Below are 14,651 nucleotides of genomic sequence, written 5' to 3' on the forward strand. Positions count from 1 at the left end.
TTCCAACAAATATATCTGATCTTAAATTACATTAACATGGCACTTTATTTATAATAATTTTCAAGGTTACATAATCATTATGATTACCAAACTAAATGAAGACTAAAATCACCCTTACCATATACAAATAATCAATAAACACTATAGAGTGGCGAATTAATTTTTTCGAAGACGACATAAAAATTACAATACTGTACACAGGATAATGTACTGTATTGAACTTAAATAGTCAAAAACTAGATGGATTTTCCACAAGGTAAATTCTGTCCTAATCTTACCAAGGTACCTAGCCACCCTTATGCAAACACAAACTTAATAAAATTAATAAAATTCAAGAAAACAAGAGATGTAATTCACAGCTGAACAAAGTAAATCAATACAGAAATCTCCACCATACAATCATTGAACTTACAAACTCCCAATACAAATGTGTGGAAATAATAAAAAAACAAAATACATAAAAAATTAAAAATTATGGCTGTATTTCAAATTGGGCAGCTAAGTAGGTTAGTTAACCGCAGCACTGAATGTTACCAGAAAATAAGGAATGTTGCTATATTGTAATTTGATTTAAATCATCAATAAAAAATCCCAAGAGACAGACAGAGATAGGAGGTGAGGGATTGCAAAGAAAATTTATTTGAATCCTTTTAGTTAAAAAAAATTAAAAAAATATTTCAAAATTATTCAAAATAACTGTGCATATACTAGTTGCAAATTGCCAAAATATAAAAATAAAAATCACAAATTTCAAGTAATTTGTATTTTACCTAACAGCACTTACCTCGAACTACTTTCTTAGGAGTATCTGGGAACTCTTCCCAACCGACCAGAATTTTGAGTAGTTTACCCTATTCCCGTTTTCTATGAGGGCTAACCTCAGGCGGAGTGATACTCGCCCTGAGGCGACCCGGTTTCGGAGAGCATGCTTGCTCAGGTCGCGCTCCTCAGTAAGTTTCAACGGAGAGGTTCTCTTCAGCCCTGCAGGACACTCGGGGTAGGATGGGCGGGCCATAACCCGAAAGTAGTTCGAGGTAAGTACTGATAGGAAAAATACAAATTACTTAAAATTTGTGATTTGTTCCAACACGGAGTACTTACCTCGAACTACTTTCTTAGGAGACTTAAACCTTAGGAGGTGGGAGTGTACTGCAGGGCTCCGAGACCGAATGATGGAAGCAACAAGGGGGAACCTAGATAGGAGGCTAGGTTCCGCTGACCCACTGATAGAAAACACTCGAAAATAGGGAAAACTACCCAAAAAACTAACTTAGTGTCTAAGTGGCTTACCTCTGTAAAAACGCCTGGGAGACGTATTCCTTGCTTATGACGTGTCCTATGGCAGCTAAGGTCTTCTGAGTCATTTCAGGGAAGGTAATCAGGGAACAGGGGAAGGTTGATAAGGGGAAAGGTAAGGAAGGAACCTATGTCTCTTGGACTTACCGCCCACGGCTTCCCCGGGGCTATGACCTTAGATGTTCTGGAGAGCAGAAATGACAGGACCAAGGGCGAAACCGTCCAAAGATTTTCTCGAACAATCCTTCAGGTAGTGTTCCGTGAAGGTGGATTGTCTGGACCAAGTGCCCGCCTTCAGGATTTGGCCCACTGCCATGTTCTTTTCGAAGGCTAACGAGGTACTAAGGCCCCTAATATCACGAGGCCTAGGTTTGCCTGAGAGAGGGGCTCCTGCGGTGTCGTAGGCCCTCTTGATCACCTGTCGTAGCCAGAAGGAGATCAAATTCTTGGAAACTGGCTTCTTCACTCGTCCTGTTGAAACGAACAAACTCTTGATCCCTGGACGGAGCCTGGATGTCCTCTCCAGGTACTTCCTTACTGATCTGACTGGGCACAATAGAAGGTCCTTTGGGATGTCTGAACGAGGGATCGCTGGTACTGAGAATTCCTCGAATCTAGGATCCCAACAAGATGGGTTCTGAATCTTGGCTACAAAACTAGGCACGAACCTAAAGGTTGCTTCTCGCCACACCTTTGAGTGCGCGACTTCATATGACAGCCCGTGCAACTCACTAACTCTCTTCGCCGATGCCAGGGCTAATAGGAAGACCGTCTTGAGGGTAAGTTCTTTGTCCAGGGTGTCTTTGAGGGGCTCGAAGGGCGGTTCTGACAGGGCTTTGAGCACTCTAGCCACATCCCACTGGGGCACCCTCGTTGCCTGGAGGGGACATGACTGTTCAAAACTCCTGATGAGCATTGAAATCTGTCTGGAGGCCCCTAAATCAATGCCTTTTAGGAGGAAGACCTGCCCTAACGCCGCTCGAACCCCTTTGATAGCTGGGATAGATGTACCTACGTCATCTCTCAGATATACCAGGAAGTCGGCTATCTCATGAATAGAAGCCCTCAGGGGTTTGATTTTCCGGGAGGCGCACCATTTCGAAAAGACAGCCCACTTTGCTTGGTACACTGCGACTGAGGAACGCCTTAGGTAACCCGACATCCTTGATGCGGTCCTCGACGAGTACCCTTCCTTCTTCAGGGGCCGCTCGATAACCTCCTACATCCTTCAGTTTTCTGACCGTTTTCATAGTCTCTTCGACTGACTTGAGGGGAAACACCGACTCTTCCCAAACCGAGGAGTTTCTCAGCAGCCTTGCTTCTCGATCGGGCAACTTCCTTACCAATTTGCTCAGGATTGTGTCTTTCTTCCGCAGGACCCAGTTGGCGGCCTGGGAGAGAGATTGGTATGAGAGGAATTTTAAAATTTACCCCCTGAACTGATCAGTTCCCTTAGTAAGGACTGGTTCTCAGGCTGGGAGAGATCATGCGAGGACTGGAAACCCACCAGAGTGCAGGCCCACCAGTCCAACCAAGAAGACACGTAGACCAGATCTAGGGCCATGTCTTCCATCATCGAAGTTTCCGTTGGGGAAAAGCAAACTGGGGCCGAGGATGCTCTGTCCTCCGCCGCCCCTTGGTTCAACATGGTGATTGCCGACTCGACTGTGCGGGGCCCCCGCGACGTCCTTCCGGCACGTAGAAACGTTTCTGGGTCTTAAGGTTCGGAAGTAGCTTCGAGGTACTCTGACTCCTAGGGGCGTCCACCCAGCTGGCTAGGTATTTGTCAATGTGCTCCATCCCTAGTTTCACGTCCCGTGCTAGGGGGAGCGCCAAGGAAGGCTTCTGCTGTACCGGGTTGTCTACGAGTCTGCTGAGCCTGGAGAGGCAGGCCTGCTCTGCCGAGGGCTTAGGCTCATCCAACCCATGGTGCCGTCTGATGAGGGCCAAGACCTTCCGATAAGAGGAGATGTCATCTGATGAGCATTCTCCTCCTTCTACCAGGGCTTCCGTTACCAGCTCCTCCGCCCGAGAAGACTCGTCGATGGCGGGAGGGGGTTTGTGGGAAGGGAGGAGTTACTTCTCCTGCCTCGCTACTGACGGGTCTGCCCGCAGGGTGGGCGGATCCGCTGGAACGAGGGTATCCGTCATGGGTCTACCTTGTCCCGCGGGGGCCCTCGTGGTTGTGGGCTTCTCCAGGTACAAAGGGCGCCCCTGGTGCTCGAGGAAGACCGCTGAAGCACCCGAGGATGAGGCCAAGCCTTCCGTCCGGAGGAGCGTCTCCCTCCATTGGGCTGATGGTGTCGGAGCTTTCGTGGACTTAGAGCCGTCTAGGGGGCTTGATGCGACGTCCCCTGACGGTGATCGGATCTGCTGGAGGAGGCGTGTCGAGAGGGTGAAGATGAGGCTCTAGGGAGCCAACCGGAAGTGGCCGCGGCTGAGGTAGCCTTAAACAGCTCACTCCGGGGTACAGTAATTTTCACCCACTTATCCTTCGAGGAGCGACTCCTCTTAGTCTTTTTCTTGGAGGTCTTGGATCTCTTCCTGCTGTGTCTAGAATGAAATCGGGACTACTTCTTCCGGGACTTCTCCCGTTTTCTCTTCGAGGACTTCGGCCCTTCGTCTTCCGATAAGGACGAATCTGAGGAAGAGGATGACGACAAGGAGGAGAGTGAGTCCGCCGAATCTCCCGAGTTGTCCAAATTAGTAGGGGGAACTCCGTGTCGGTTCTCTGGCGAAGAGGGCTGTAGAAAGACGGGCAGGAGCGTTGACGAGGGCGCTGGGGGAGACCGCGGAACCTTTTTGCGAGCAAACCATGAATCGAACTCCTCTTCTAACCTCATGGGAGACCTTAAGGGTGTCCTTGGTGGTTCCCATGCGGCGGGGTCCGAAGTTGATGAACCTGCCTCCTTCTCGGCGTCTCCCCCGGTTGCTGAAGCACCTGAAACACAGACACAGGATGCTGGGGAAGAGGCTGGACCCGTCTTCCCCCACATAGGATCTTCCGTAGAGACGGACCCTGTGGGCACCAGGACTTCGTCTCCTGAACACACTCCCGCCCCTCCCTCAGGCCCCCCACATGCCTGAACTGAGACAATATAAACCCCCACAGACATCTCAGACTCTTGGGGAAGGGCAATGGGTCGCTTCCCTGCAATGGACTTACCTCGTCCCCTACTCTATGTAGGGGAAGGTGGTAGGGAGCCCTGTTCCGACGAGGCATCTGGAGAAACCAACGAAGAAGAAACATTGGCCTTCTTGGGCTATTTCTTGGCAGCTTTCTTCTTTTTAGTGCCGTAGAGAACCCACTGAATCTTGGTCCAAGACTCGCACTCCGGACACGTGGTTGTAGGGGAACACACTCTGCCCCTACACGACGAACACAGGGAGTGGGGAACGACTTCGGGTTTAGAAAGAAAAGCACCACAAGATTTACCGGCCATAGGCCCAGGGTAACGGCGGGGATGCTCCATCGCGCAACACTGACACCAAGAGACACAGGAACACAGAGGAAAGGATAGGGAATGAACACATGGGTATCGCGTGGGGACCGCGTGGTAGACACAAAGAGTCGGGGACACAAAGGGTCGCGCTGGGTGAAGAGAGCGCGGCGAGATGATAATCACGTCGCGACCAGAAACTTACTGGGGAGCGCGACCTGAGCAAGCATGCTCTCCGACCCCAGGTCGCCTCAGGGCGAGTATCACTCCGCCTGAGGTTAGCCCTCATAGAAAACGGGAATAGGGCAAACCACTCAAAATTCTGGTCGGTTGGGAAGAGTTCCCAGATACTCCTAAGAAAGTAGTTCGAGGTAAGTACTCCGTGTTGGAACAAACTTCATTTCATAACTTCCTACACCTGTACTATTACAGTGATAAAAGTCATAATATCCTGCTGTTGATATTGCTGTATTAAATAAAAAACCCAACATTAGTCACAGGATACTTTAAAATAATCTAAAATCAATGTACACACTACAAACCAAGGAAATATTAAAACATTAATAGAGCATCACAAATTTTCAAAAGTGAATTGTATTTTTTCTGACTATACAAACCAGAGTCTATTAATAGGAGTATGCTTTTAGCTGTCCAAACTGAACAAGGTAGCGGTTGATAGCTGGAGGGTTAACGGTAAGCCCCTTTCCCCAAACCCCACCAGGCCACTGAAGTTCCACTACGGCTTCCTACACTGGTGGGATGGTTGAGCTGGGCAGTGTAACTTGGAGAATTCAGGTTTCAATAATTAGGAAAAATAAAAATTACTTCAAAAATTTGTGATTTTATCCTACATGAATAGAAACTCTTCCTCCTTTAATAGGAGACATCTTTAGGAGGAAGGAAGTCCCTATAACTATACAGGTTAGTTTGCCTTCCCTGAAAATGTCAAAGCACTTCGGTCATGTACAGAAGCGTAAGTGAAGACTCTTTTTGCCAACCTCCTAACAACCTAGGTATGAAAATGCGGCAGACGTTAGGCTAAGACACTACCAGGGAGTGGCGGACAGCCAGGGAAGACCTTATATCCGTATGGAGGGTATATTGTCTGACTGCATAGGAAATGGATTTGCATACATTTGGACATTCTCCTCATTATCTGGGAGGAATATGCAAATACAATATTACATTGATTTACACGTTTAAATTTGTTCTGGGTGCGAGCACAAACTAAAATGTTCGTATCCTAAAAACATCTTTCCCATAAAAATTAATGGAATTTCACTCGAAGCATTCCGCAAAGCCACAGATACTCTAACTCGATCGGGAGAGAGAGAGGGAGGTAACCCTGGGGTGGGGTATCGGGCGGAAGGGAGGCTAGGAGTGGGGCGATAGCAGGTATACCAACCTGCCAGACCCAAGATTGATATGATCACGCAGAAAGACTAATAACACTATAATAAACATAGCACATGGTAAAATAAGATAGGAAGGCATGCTGGATGATAATAATAATAAAATTAACTATACATTAATCGTAAAACAAACGAGGGAATGAACATGAGACAGGAGAACCAAGCCTGACGGCGCTGGGAGTAGGCAGGGCTACCAACATAACAGTGAAGTGCTAACAAAATGAAAAACTAATAGCTGACTCATGAAAGACCCTCGAGCTAATGCAAGAAAAACGAATGACGTTAAAATGAGAAGCAAGTCCGTGGCGTGCGAACGTAAATAATCCAAGTAATAATATTAATGGAATACTGTAGAAACGCCCGAAGGCGACCAGGCATGTCAACCTAACGAGAATGCGCTCGCTTATATCGTAATAACTGTTATCGTAATAACAGGACATCAATATAATAAATTAATACGGTGTGTGAACCGTGGATACCCAGAGAGTTCATAACGAGAAACAATCAGTGTGGAGGACTCATTGAAAAGCGTTAAGAACGAAACGAGAGAGAGATAGGAGGGAGCCGAGCACCATGAAAGACCCACGCGGGGTTGTGAAAAATAAAACTGTTATAATATAAGCAAAAAAGGGCAAGGCCCCCTCCAAAATCTCAAAACTCATAGATCTGGTACTTAACTTAGATGGAGTGACAGTGGAGTCCGACATCTTGAGGTAAATCCAGGAAAAACCAGCGAAATTCACACACCAAGGCAAAATAAGTGTTTGTATAGCGCGTGCTATATAAAAGGAGTGACGTCACTGGCGTGGGATTGCAAGTAGTAGTAGGATGTTGAACGGCACCTCGCTGTTCGGGGATGTTGACAGGAGATATCTAAATGGTGCGAGACCTCTGGATGTGATTTATTCAGCGCCCCAGTATTATACCGACACCTTATTAAGGTGAGCGAGCTGGGTTCAACCTAGCATTCCTATAAAAATTTTTCTCTGGTAAATTCATAGCAGTTTTTAACTTAGAAATGATGTAAAAGGAGCATTTCACTGGGCGCCACGGGTCTCTAGCCCAGAAATAGATTTTTCGTACGTCAAAATCCCTTATATAGTATACACTCATTTTTAAATGTCTTGTAATGGTAATTACTGAAAAATTTATGGCAATTATCATCAAAAATTTATGAAAAATGTTATTTTCATTAGTAAAATAAATTTTTGAATATACTTACCCGGTGATCATATAGCTGTCAGCTCTGCTGCCCGACAGAAAAACCTAAGGACAAAATACGCCAGCGATCGCTATACAGGTGGGGGTGTACATCAACAGCGCCATCTGTCGAGCAGGTACTCAAGTACTCCATGTCAACACAGAACCAATTTTCTCCTCGGCCCACTGGGTCTCTATTGGGGAGGAAGGGAGGGTCCTTTAATCTATGATCACCGGGTAAGTATATTCAAAAATTTATTTTACTAATGAAAATAACATTTTTCAATATTAAACTTAGCCGGTGATCATATAGCTGATTCACACCCAGGGGGGTGGGTAGAGACCAGCATTATATGTTAACATTAAGAGCTAAGTATTTTGTATTTCATTTTAGCAGTTATTCAAAATAACAAACATAAAATTAATAAGTACCTGGTAAGGAAGTCGACTTGAACAATTACTCTGCCTTTTTAAGTACGTCTTCCTTACTGAGCCTCGCGATCCTCATAGGATGCTGAGCGACTCCTAGGAGCTGAAGTATGAAGGGTTGCAACCCATACTAAAGGACCTCATCAAAACCTCTAATCTAGGCGCTTCTCAAGAAAAGAATTTGACCACCCGCCAAATCAACCAGGATGCGAAAGGCTTCTTAGCCTTCCGGACAACCCAAAAAACAACAATAAAAAACATTTCAAGAGAAAGATTAAAAAGGTTATGGGATTAGGGGAATGTAGTGGTTGAGCCCTCACCCACTACTGCACTCGCTGCTACGAATGGTCCCAGGGTGTAGCAGTTCTCGTAAAGAGACTGGACATCTTTAAGGTAAAATGATGCGAACACTGACTTGCTTCTCCAATAGGTTGCATCCATTACACTCTGCAGAGATCTGTTTAGTTTGAAGGCTACTGAAGTTGCGACAGCTCTAACTTCATGTGTCCTTACCTTCAGCAAAGCATGGTCCTCCTCATTCAGATGGGAATGAGCTTCTCGAATCAAAAGTCTGATATAATAAGAAACTGCATTCTTTGACATAGGTAAAGAAGGTTTCTTAATAGCGCACCATAAAGCTTCTGACTGTCCTCGTAATGGTTTAGTACGTCTCAAATAGTACTTAAGAGCTCTTACAGGGCATAGTACTCTTTCTTGTTCATTTCCAACCAAATTAGAAAGGCTTGGAATATCGAACGATTTGGGCCAAGGACGAGAAGGAAGTTCGTTTTTGGCTAAAAAACCAAGCTGTAAGGAACATGTAGCCGTTTCAGATGTAAATCCAATGTTCCTGCTGAAGGCGTGTATCTCACTGACTCTTTTAGCTGTTGCTAAGCAGACGAGGAAAAGGGTCTTCAAAGTGAGATCTTTAAAAGAGGCTGATTGAAGTGGTTCGAACCTTTCTGACATAAGGAATCTTAGTACCACGTCTAAGTTCCAACCTGGTGTGGCCAACCGACGCTCCTTCGAGGTCTCAAAAGACTTAAGGAGGTCCTGTAGATCTTTGTTGTTGGAAAGATCTAAGCCTCTGTGACGGAAGACTGCTGCCAACATGCTTCTGTAACCCTTGATCGTGGGAGCTGAAAGAGATCTTTCCTTCCTTAGGTATAAAAGGAAGTCAGCTATCTGAGTTACAGAGGTACTGGTTGAGGATACTGATACCGACTTGCACCAGCTTCGGAAGACTTCCCACTTCGACTGGTAGACTTTAAGAGTGGATGTCCTCCTTGCTCTAGCAATCGCTCTGGCTGCCTCCTTCGAAAAGCCTCTAGCTCTCGAGAGTCTTTCGATAGTCTGAAGGCAGTCAGACGAAGAGCGTGGAGGCTTGGGTGTACCTTCTTTACATGCGGCTGACGCAGAAGGTCCACTCTTAGAGGAAGTGTACTGGGAACGTCTACTAGCCATTGCAGTACCTCGGTGAACCATTCTCTCGCGGGCCAGAGGGGAGCAACCAACGTCAACCTTGTCCCTTCGTGAGAGGCGAACTTCTGCAGTACTCTGTTGACAATCTTGAACGGGGGGAATGCATAAAGGTCTAGATGGGACCAATCCAGAAGAAAGGCATCTATGTGAACTGCTGCTGGGTCCGGAATCGGTGAGCAATAAATTGGGAGCCTCTTGGTCATCGAGGTTGCAAACAGATCTATGGTAGGCTGACCCCACAAGGCCCATAGTCTCTTGCAAACATTCTTGTGAAGGGTCCACTCTGTTGGGATGATTTGACCCTTCCGGCTGAGGCGGTCTGCCATGACATTCATGTCGCCTTGAATGAACCTCGTTACTAGCGATATGTTTCGATCTCTTGACCAGGTGAGGAGGTCCCTTGCGATCTCGTACAACGTCATCGAATGAGTCCCTCCTTGCTTGGAGATGTACGCCAAGGCTGTGGTGTTGTCGGAGTTCACCTCCACCACCTTGCCTAGAAGGAGGGACTTGAAGCTTCCCAAGGCCAGATGAACTGCCAGTAGCTCCTTGCAGTTGATGTGCAACGTTCTTTGATCCGCATTCCACGTGCCCGAGCATTCCCGACCGTCCAATGTCGCACCCCAGCCCGTGTCCGATGCGTCCGAGAAGAGAATGTGGTTGGGGGTCTGAACAGCCAGTGGCAGACCCTCCCTGAGGAGAATGTTGTCCTTCCACCAAGTCAGTGAAGACTTCATCTTCTCGGAAATAGGAATCGAGACCGCTTCTAGCGTCTTGTCCTTTCTCCAGTGAACAGCTAGGTGAAATTGAAGGGGTCGGAGGTGGAGTCTCCCTAACGCGATGAACTGGTCCAGTGATGAAAGCGTCCCTATCAGACTCATCCACTGTCTGACTGAACATCGGTCCTTCTTCAGCATGTTCTGGATGCATTCTTGGGCTTGACTGATTCTGGGGGCCAACGGAAAAGCCCGAAAAGCTTGACTCTGAATCTCCATTCCTAGGTACACTATAGTTTGGGATGGGACGAGTTGGGACTTTTCCATATTGACCAGGAGACCCAATTCCTTGGTCAGATCCAGAGTCCACTTTAGATTCTCCAGACAGCGACGACTTGACGAAGCTCTTAGAAGCCAGTCGTCCAAATAGAGGGAGGCTCTGATGTCTGCTAAATGCAGGAATTTGCCAATATTCCTCATCAGTTTCGTAAAAACAAGAGGTGCCGTGCTTAGGCCAAAGCACAGGGCTTGAAACTGGTATACAACCTTCCCGAAAACGAACCTTAGAAAAGGTTGGGAATCTGGGTGGATGGGGACGTGAAAATAAGCGTCCTTTAGGTCTAACGAGACCATCCAGTCTTCCATCCTGACCGATGCTAGAACCGACTTTGTCGTCTCCATGGTGAACGTCTGCTTTGTGACAAAGACATTCAGAGCACTGACGTCTAGCACCGGCCTCCACCCTCCTGTCTTCTTCGCCACTAAGAAGAGACGGTTGTAGAAGCCCGGGGATTGATGGTCCCGGACTTTGACTACCGCTCCCTTTTGTAGTAAGAGAGACACCTCTTGCTGCAAAGCTAGTCTCTTGTCCTCCTCTCTGTACCTGGGAGAGAGGTCGATGGGAGTTGTTGCTAGAGGGGGCTTGCGCAAGAATGGAATCTTGTACCCCTCTCTGAGTAACTTCACAGACTGTGCGTCTGCGCCCCTGTTCTCCCTGGCCTGCCAGTAGTTCTTGAGCCTGGCTCCCACTGCTGTCTGAAGAAGGTGGCAGTCAGACTCTGCCTCTAGAGGACTTGGAACCCTTCTTCTTGCTCCCACGTTGACCTTCGGCACGAGCACCTCCTCTGCTGGAGGCTCTGCCACGAAAGGGCGGAATGAACCTTGACGCTGGAGTGTCCATCCTGGGTCTAGGCACGGAGGGCAAAGGGGTGGCTTTGCGTGCGGATGACGCAACCAGGTCATGAGTGTCTTTCTGGATCAAGGAGGCGGCAATCTCCTTGATCAACTCCTCAGGGAATAGGCACTTCGAGAGAGGAGCAAACATAAGTTCCGACTTTTGACATGGGGTGACTCCAGCTGACAAGAAGGAGCAAAGGTGATCCCGCTTCTTGAGGACCCCGGACACGAAAGAAGCCGCAAGCTCACTAGAACCATCCCGTATGGCTTTGTCCATGCAGGACATAATGAGCATGGAAGTTTCCTTGTCAGAAGGGGAGGTCTTCCTGCTCAACGCTCCCAAACACCAGTCCAAGAAGTTAAAGACTTCGAATGCTCGAAATACTCCTTTCATTAGATGGTCCATATCCGAAGGAGTCCAACAAATCTTGGAGCGTCTCATGGCCAGCCTGCGGGGAGAGTCTACCAGACTTGAGAAGTCGCCCTGGGCAGAGGCAGGAACTCCCAAGCCGAGAACTTCTCCCGTGGCATACCAGACGCTAGATCTGGAAGCAAGCTTGGCCGGGGGAAACATGAAGGCTGTCTTCCCAAGCTGCTTTTTGGACTGCAACCAATCTCCCAGTACTCTTAAAGCTCTCTTGGACGAGCGAGCGAGTACGAGCTTCGTAAAGGCAGGTGCGGATGACTGCATGCCTAAAGCGAACTCAGAGGGAGGCGAGCGTGGTGCTGCAGACACAAACTGATCAGGATATAAATCCTTGAACAGCGCAAGCACTTTCCTAAAGTCTAAGGAGGGAGGCGTGGTCTTGGGTTCGTCGATGTCCGTGTGCTGGTCGTCAAGATGTGCAGCTTCGTCATCATCAGAGAGTCCATCGTCTGAATGTTGAGGAGGAAGCGGCAAAGGAGTAGGTAAAAGCTGGTCGGCTGAGTCCGGCAGCACGGGTGCATGCGTGGCTGCACTGGACCCAACGTCATGGAAACGTTGGTCAGTCTGTGAACTGGCAACAACCATAGCTGTGTGGGGACACAAGGCGTCTACTCCTGACTGCGGTCGAGTAGCGGAGACCACAGGGGGTTGCGGAGGTTGACGCACAGCGTCAAAACACGGCAACTTAACTCCACCCTCCTGTTGTTGTGGTAACACGCGAATGTCAACAGAGGGTTCCGTGCGTCGGTGAACGTCAACATGCGTCTGGCAGGGTCGACTGCGCATGGGTGGAGGAACTCTCACAGCTGGAGTGCGGGAGCAGGCAGCCTCAGCGTCTACTGGGCGCACAACCGTGGTTGGTTGTAGGCTAACGGGTGCAGCGTCAACCTTCTCCGCACGATACTCCTGCATGAAAGAAGCTAACTGAGTCTGCATAGACTGTAGCAAAGACCACTTAGGGTCTACAGCAGCAGGTGCGGCAACAGACGGTGTTACTGCCTGTTGCGGTACCACTTTGCCTCTCTTAGGAGGTGTGCAGTCGTCGGAAGACTGCAGCGAGTCCGAACTGACCCAGTGGCTACACCTGGGCCGTTGGACTTGCGCGGAAGGGACCTTGCGTTTAAGAGGCCGTGAGACCTTGGTCCATCGTTTCTGGCGTGAAACCTCTTCCGCAGACGAGGAATGAACGGGCTCACTCGTCTTCTTGTGGGTGGGGCGATCTAGGAAAGATACGTCCGAAACCACGGAGGGAACGTCTGTCCGCTGATTAAAGCCTGTCGAACCCTTTGGTCGTACGACATTGCTTCTCCCCTGGGCTTGGGAGCTTGCAAGAGGTCCCGGACTGGGAGGACGACAGGCACGAACAGACGCACCCTCATGCGTAACACTAACACTTTTCACTGCACCAACACTCACTTCACTTCCCACTGCACTTTTACCTTTCAACTCCCTGACGTCAGCCATGAGTTGGTTGCGGTCACTCGCCAATGACTCAACTCTCTCACCCAGAGCCTGGATGGCACGCATCATATCTGCCATCGAAGGTTAATGAGTGCTAGAAGGGGGGTCGGGAGCAACCACTACAGGGGAAGGAATAGGTTGTGGGGCATGGGGAGAGGAAAAATCAACTGAGCGAGACGAACTCCTCCCGACTCTATCTCTCTCTAGCCTACGTGAATATTTCAGGAATTCTTGAAAATCGAATTCCGAAAGCCCAACGCATTCCTCACATTGATCTTCCAATTGACAGGTTTTACCCCGACAATTGGAACAAATGGTGTGCGGATCGATAGAGGCCTTCGGAAGACGCCTTGAACAGTCCCTAGCACTACACTTCCTGTATTTGGGGACTTGAGAAGGGTCAGACATCTTGAATTAGTCAAAGGGGGGATTCAAAATCTATCCAAGTCGTCAACAAATAATCCAAAATTCAATAAAAGAATGCAAGGAAGTATTGAAGATAACCTCTGCACAGCGAAAGCTAATAACCAGAAATGAATACTTCACCAAATAACGTGAAAATCAATCCAGAAAGCAACAGCGTATTTAGTAGGTCTTGCCAGTGGCACGACAGAGAGAAAATGGGTTCTGTGTTGACATGGAGTACTTGAGTACCTGCTCGACAGATGGCGCTGTTGATGTACACCCCCACCTGTATAGCGATCGCTGGCGTATTTTGTCCTTAGGTTTTTCTGTCGGGCAGCAGAGCTGACAGCTATATGATCACCGGCTAAGTTTAATATTGAAAACTATTAATTCTCAATGAAAAATAGATATAAATTGAAAATTCCACTAGCATGAAGGGTTTTCAAGTCTTGTTACGATTTAAGACTAAAGCAAGAAACCGGCTTGATTCCAAGCATGACTTACGGTGTGCTCTTACAATGAATATAAAGCCCAGGTTTCAGAATCTCCAGCACAAAATGAAGCAGTTTCCAAGTACCCAGTGAGAAAACTTTTTGAGTTTTTGTAATTTGCTGTAATTTTTTTCTTTAATATAGTCACTGGTAATTTCCAAAGTATACTATTTGAATCTTACACTAGCCACTTTTTCATGTTATTCATTGCATTAATTTTGTGAATCAGTTAATTGTTCCGGCGTAGATACAAACCCTCTGCTATTTATAGGGTATACTTTCAGCGTAGCTGAAAGAATGCACCTATAAATAGCTCCAGGTTTGTATACTAGGAAAAATACAACTTACTTACAACTTTGTTATATTTATTCGCAAAGTATTAAAATGGCATTGCTAACCACAGAAGAAAAACTTACTTTTTGTGTAAAAGGATATGTGAATTAAGTTTTCTTTCTTAATTAACTTGTTTTCATTCCCATTTAAAATGTATTGAAATTCATTGTGGTAGCAAATATAAACTGAAATATAATAACGAAAGCTCATAAATATTTCCAAGAACGTAAAACTGTAATATGTAATGGTTGGATTTACTATTACAATTTGGGTTGCTACTTCGAGTTAAGACTGAATTTAGGTTCACAAAACCCCCCCAAAAAGGTTGGGAAACACTGCAGTATGTGGAGCCTATTTTGCTCCTATGAAGAATGGTGATTCAC

The 14,651-nt window shown here is 47.3% G+C and overlaps 1 protein-coding gene across 3 annotated transcripts in view; it reads right to left on the reverse strand.

Annotated features, from left to right (window-relative positions):
* The window catches only part of LOC137616310 (deoxyribodipyrimidine photo-lyase-like), a 107,680-nt gene that overhangs the window by 36,029 nt on the left and 57,000 nt on the right, over nucleotides 1-14,651 (reverse strand). The window lies entirely within an intron of this gene.

Source organism: Palaemon carinicauda, chromosome 22 (assembly GCF_036898095.1).
Source record: "Palaemon carinicauda isolate YSFRI2023 chromosome 22, ASM3689809v2, whole genome shotgun sequence".
Classification (NCBI taxonomy): domain Eukaryota; kingdom Metazoa; phylum Arthropoda; class Malacostraca; order Decapoda; family Palaemonidae; genus Palaemon; species Palaemon carinicauda.